This window comes from Nanorana parkeri, unplaced genomic scaffold (assembly GCF_000935625.1).
Source record: "Nanorana parkeri isolate BGI_ZX_2015 unplaced genomic scaffold, ASM93562v1 scaffold1945, whole genome shotgun sequence".
NCBI classification, from domain to species: domain Eukaryota; kingdom Metazoa; phylum Chordata; class Amphibia; order Anura; family Dicroglossidae; genus Nanorana; species Nanorana parkeri.
This window is the reverse complement of record NW_017308213.1, coordinates 69620-75728: the sequence shown is the minus strand read 5'-3', so window position 1 is coordinate 75728 and position 6109 is coordinate 69620. Positions and strand designations below refer to the sequence as shown.

Genomic DNA, 6109 nt, shown 5'->3' with positions numbered 1-6109 from the left:
TATATATAATTTAGTACCAGATGCTAGGGTCCTGGAATATGTGTTACCTCTATTTGGATTCTGGTTCCTTTTAAGGGCTTGTCCACACCAAATCCGGACCAGATCTGCATGAGTTTCTGCATATGCAGTGCAGTACATTTTGTTGTGGTTTTTTTTTTTTTTTAATGCGTTCCAGGCCGACTTTTTTTTAAAAAGCTTAATATGGGCTTTCAGTGCGTTCCAGGGCATTTGCATGCCTTATGTGTTTGCATGCGTTTTGGTGCGTTTCAGAGCAGGAAAAATAGGGCATGCTGCAGTTTTTCGACATGCTCTGGAACTGAATGGTGTGAACTACAGCCCAAAATACCATTGGAATACATTGAATGCATTTTTGATGCGTTCTGTAACTGCTCTGCTCTGCATCTGCTCCGCACTTGGTGTGAACTCTGTTGTCCCCAAAGGGACAACAGAGTGTAAACTGCCAGGCAGGAGGACGTTGCTAGAAAAACACAGGAAACCACAGAACATGTGGAGTAGTTGTAGTAGCACAGGTGTGCAGAGAAAACGGTGTGAGCTGCTGATCTGGGCATTGCTGAGATCTGTTTGTTCTGTCGTAAGTTGCTAAAAAGCTTTGGGACTCTAGTGCTGTACCTGTGAGCAAGACTTAAGTCGGTGAGACTCTGTTTTATATTGGGCTGAAGATAAGCGAACTTTACTTTAATTCATATGGCTGAAGATAAGCTATTTTTCTTGGATTGCCTTGGCTGTTAGCCTTTAGAAAAATAAAGACTGTCCTTTTTTAAGAAATAACTGCTTTGAGACTGATTCTTACAAGCTTACTAAGTTCCATAAATATCACAACTGGTGCTTGAATGCAGGCAAACAGCGCTACAGCCACAAAAAGCCATTTTAATTTGCAAACTTGACATTTAAAGGGACAGTATTCCTGTTGCATGTCATGGGTTAAAACTGCACAGGCTCTGCAACCCACTGAAGTAACAATGGAAGAGCTTATCAAACTGGCACTGGCTATTATACAAGCAAAAACCCGCCATGAGGAGGCACTGGCCCAGCAGCAATAGAGTACTCACCTGTTGGTAGCCCAGCTTGCAGCTCAGCAAGGAACCATGCAGACACAGATAACTGCCTTGCAGAAGGCAGTGAGGCACCTGGCTCAGGAACATGAGCAAGCGGCTGTTGTCCCTAGCAACCAGATAACTGTGAGGACCATCCAATATTTGCAGAAACTGACTCCCAGCAATGACGTGGAAGCATTTCTAAACAAATTTGAGGCCATCCCTCCCTCTCCGCTGTTCTCTCAAGATCAGTGGGCTGGCCTCAAGCTCCTTTTCTCACTGGGGACCCCCGACAGTCTATAGTCTGAGCCCTGTCCCCAGTTCCCTCTTCTGTGTGAGAAAGGACATGAAATCCAAATTACACTGTGCTCGAGTGAGTGATCTATAGAAAATGTGATACAAATCTAGAAATTGTGTCTTTGATGCTGTTTTCTCAGAAACCACTACACAAGTGTGGGATATAATAAAGTGATAAATATCTACAAGAAAATACAATCTCAGCAAAGGTACAATCCCCTGATGTACACAAGTAGCATGTGTATATAAATAAATGTCTTATAACCAAATCAATCATATACACAACAATCTATGAAGTGTAAAGTGTCATGATGAATGTCCTTTAACCACTTCAAGACCAGGTGTTTAGACCCCCTCCCTGGCCAGGCCATTTTTCAGTATTTAGCGCTGCGGTACTTTGACTGACATTTTATTCCGTCATGTAACGCTGTACTGAAATGAATTTTATACCATTTTGTTGGGGACAGATAGAGCTTTCTTTTGGTATTTATTCACCACTGGGGGTTTTATTTTTTTTTATATTTCAGAAAATTTACTGAAAATTCTGGGGAAAAAAGTGTTTTTTTACATTATGTTAAGAAACAATTATGACCCAATTTTTTGGTAAAATATAAAAGATGGGGTCACGTCTGGTAAATAGACACCAAACATGTCATGCTTAAAAATTGCGCGCACCCGCGAAATCGCAAAAAAACTACAATACCCAAAATTGACCATAGGCAACGCTTTAAAAGCTTTTACCGCTCATCAGTTTAGTGTTATCAGTGATTGATGGCCCTAAAATTATTGCTCTCTCTGCGACGTTCGTGGTTATATGTAACATGTGCGGCGTAATGGGCGCAATCATGGTTTTTGCAGGTATGCGCACCTGACGCATGCGTGTATGTATGGGTGGGGACTTTTTAAAAAAAAATTGGGATTTTTTAAAATTCTTTTTCATGTAACTTTACATTTTTTTGCAACTTTAATATATTTTTTACTATTTTTTTTTCCCCACTTAACTTTATTATCGCATATCACATCACAGTATGTGATAGCAAAGAGATGTGACCGGTCCTCTTTATGGAGACAGCAGGGGTCTCCAAGACCCCTAATGTCACCTAGGGACCCCCAAAGAAGCTGATGACGCAGAGATCTGCTTCATCAGCTTCTCTCCAGCTTCTGAAGCTGGGGAGTGACACAATAATGCGGAAGTGATGTAATATACTGTACATCGCTTCCACATTCTGACACCGGAGAGGGGACCGGAGGCTGATGGTGTACCGATCGCCCTCTGATCCCCTTTCACAGAGCCACCATGCTGGTCCCGGGCTCACAGCGGAGCCTGGGACAGGGGGAGGCCACGCCTACCAGCACCTTTCTAGCCGGCGGATCGCTTGTATGTAACAGGCATTGCTGCCTGATTTTTAAATTTGGGCAGTTTGCCCCTCTCCATGTAAAGACTGGGGTTTAGTGTCCTCAACGTACACCCGCTCCTCTACGCGCTTCATCATAGGACTTTGTGCATGTTGAGTATCACTAACCGAGCCATATAAAAGGTAGAAACAGAGATCATCCTTAATCATAACGTTCCAATACAGACAAATACCAACAGCCTAACCATAGCAATTAAAAAGGATTCTCTCATACAGGAGTCCCTCAGATGAAATCCAATGGAACTACAAATACCTGATTTTGTGATTGATTTTTTGAATAGCACATCTAGTCCGGGTGGTGAGGGTAACGCAGGAAGGCCTAGACAGGTTGTGGTAATAGGGGATTCTATAATCGGAGGACTGATAGAATAGTTTGTCACCCAGATCGCCTCAACCGGATGGTTTGCTGTCTCCCTGGTACCAGTGTTCGGCATGTGGTGGGTCGGGTGGATAAATTACAGGGAGGGGCTGGGCATGACCCAGCTGTCTTGGTACATGTTGGGACCAATGACCGTATACATGGAAGATGGAGGATCCTAAAAAATCAATTTAAAGACTAGGTTGCAAGCTGAAGGGAAGAACCTCCAAAGTAATCTCTGTATTATTGCCTGTGCCATGCGCACCGCAGGAAAGACAGCAGGAGCTTAGAGAACTAAACGCATGGCTGAAGACCTGGTGTAAGAGGGAAGGCTTTGGGTTTCTAGAGCACTGGGCTGACTTTTCATTGGGGTACAACCTATATGCTAAAGATGAGGAGAACTATGATATCATTGGTATTGCTGAATCTTGGCTTGGTTCTTCACATGATTGGGCTGTAAATATTCCTGGCTATGCTCTCTTTCGGAGAGACAGGGTAAAACGAAAAGTGTGGTTTGTCTCTATGTGAGAAGTGATCTGAAAGTGAGTGTGAAAGAGGACTTTATTGATGGTGAGTGTGATGGTGCTCAGGTGTTATGGGTGGAGTTGTATACTGGTATACATAACGCAAAGGTTATTGGAGTTTCTTACAGGCCCCCCAGTGTTAATGAAGAGATAGAGACTCAGCTCCTTACACAGATAGAAAGGGCTGCAAGGGTGGGGACTGTAGTATAAATGGGAGATTTTAACTATCCTGACATTGACTGGCATAATAGCACTGCTGGAACAATAAAAGGGCGGACATTTATAAACTTATTGCATGACAATTTTATGGTACAGTTTGTAGAAACCCCAACTAGAAATGATGCTCTGCTGGATCTGGTAATCTCAAACAATGCAGAGCTTATTACAAATATTCATATAAAAGAGCATCTTGGTAGCAGTGACCATAATATAATTTCATTAAACTTAAGTTGTAAACAAAATGCACATACTGGAAAAATAAAAAACTTAACTTCAGGAGAGCAAATTTTCACATGCTGAGGGCTGCTCTTGAAAACTTGGAGTGGGAGGGAATATTTTCATCAAAAACAATTGTTTGTAACCATACGGCAAAATATATTCCAGTAAGCAATAAGTTTAAAAGGCTAAAAGTAAAACCCATGTGGCTCACGTTCAATGTTAAAAAAGCCATAAAGATGAAGAAAATGGCATTTAAAAAATATAAAAATGAAGGAACACTGTCGTCATGAAAGCTACAAAGAATTAACAAAATATGTAAAAAGGAAATAAAGCTTGCAAAGATTCAAAACAAATGACAGGTTGCAAAAGATTGCAAGATTAACCCCCAAGAATTCTTCAAATATATTAACAGTAAAAAAAATCAGGTCTGAGCATGTAGGCCCCTTAAAAGATATCTCAGAGTTGGTAACTGGGGACAAAGAGAAGGCAAATCTATGAAATACTTTCTTCAGCTCTGTGCACACCAAGGAACACGATGTAACTCAAGTCCATAATGGGAATAGCAGTGCCATAGCCTCTACTGAACCACAATGGCTGACTATTGATATGGTCCAGAAACAGTGAAAGTGACATTAAACCCTCAGATTTTTTAACATAAAACAATACTGTAATGTGTGCCTTACTGTAATCCATGGTTGTTTCCCTTCTCTTTGCTGCTCTTCCTTTTAAATCCTTCTCTCTTCTCATGCTGGGCAGAACTTCTGTTTTGCAGCAGACTGCCTTGTCTCTGAAATGGATACATGGTGTCTGTGTGCAGGTTCACAACCTGAGCCAGCACTACAGGAAGAGGCACTCAGCTGCAAAGGGAAGTTCTCCCCCAGCATGAGAAGATATGAGGATTTAAAAGGAAGAGCAGCAAAGAGAAGGGAAACAACCATGGATTACAGTAAGGCACACATTACAGTAATGGTTTATGTTAAAAAATCTGAGGGTTTAATGTCACTTTAAACAAAATTAAGGTGAACAAAGCACATGGACCAGACGTCTTACACCCACGTGTCCTCAAAGAATTGAGCTGTGTAATTTCAAAGCCATTGTATCTAATTTTTAGAGACTCTCTAATGACTGGCTTGGTACCGATGGATTGGAACAAGGCCAATGTGGTGCCTATCTTTAAAAAGGGATCAAAGTCTTTAGAAAGTAATTACAGACAGGGCCGCCGTCAGGGGGGTACGGCCGATATTGATGTAAGGGGCCCGGCCAGGCTTAAGGGCCCGGCCCGGGCACCTTACATGAGTATCGGCCGTTCAAGTGACAGGCCAGGATGTGGCCGGGCCCCCCGCAGCACCGGAGGAGGCCAGGGCCCGCACGCTCCAGACCCTCACCTGGGATGCCTCCTCCAGTGTCCCCAGGGGGTCTCTCCACTGTACATTCGTTTTTAAAGATGGCTGCCGCGTGTAGCGGTGGCCATCTTTAAAGCTGGCAAGCACCCACATATTTAATATATTGCCAAACAGGCAATATATTGAATGAAAATCATTCCCTGGTCGTCAAGTGGGGAATCACCATGATCAGCATGTCTTGCTGATGCAGATCATACTGATCGCTCCCTCGTGGTGCCTCTGCTAACAGGCAGGGATCGATTAGTATGCCTGCATCAGCCAGAGTGCAGAGCACACCGATTCTCCACTGAAGCCCAGGGATGCTGCCCCCCTTCCTGCAAAACAGGTAAGCAGGAGAGGGGGACGTTTTTTAAATAACTATTTTAATTGTTAATGTGTGTGTGTTTTTATTGTGTGTGTGTTAATGAATGTGTGTGATTTTTTTTATTAAACTATGTGTGTGTTTTTATGTGTGTGTGTGATATGTGTATGTGATATGTGTGTGTTTCATTACACATGTGGGTTTTTTTTTAACCACTTCCCGCGGGTTCACGTAATTGTGCGTCATCCGCTGGAAGTGGTTATACCAAGAACACGGCTGCTCCTGAAGCCATGTTCTTGTACCGTGTTAAACAGCTGA

The 6109-nt window shown here is 42.8% G+C and overlaps 1 long non-coding RNA gene across 1 annotated transcript in view; it reads right to left on the bottom strand.

Annotated features, from left to right (window-relative positions):
* Positions 1-1081: 1081 nt before the first annotated feature.
* Positions 1082-6109, bottom strand: part of LOC108800177 — a 19027-nt gene continuing 13999 nt past the window's right edge. The window contains exons 2-3 of the long non-coding RNA XR_001942079.1: positions 4865-4867; positions 1082-1092 (exon numbers count right to left, since the gene is read on the bottom strand). This is a non-coding gene — a long non-coding RNA (uncharacterized LOC108800177). The remainder of the gene's footprint in view (positions 1093-4864; positions 4868-6109) is intronic.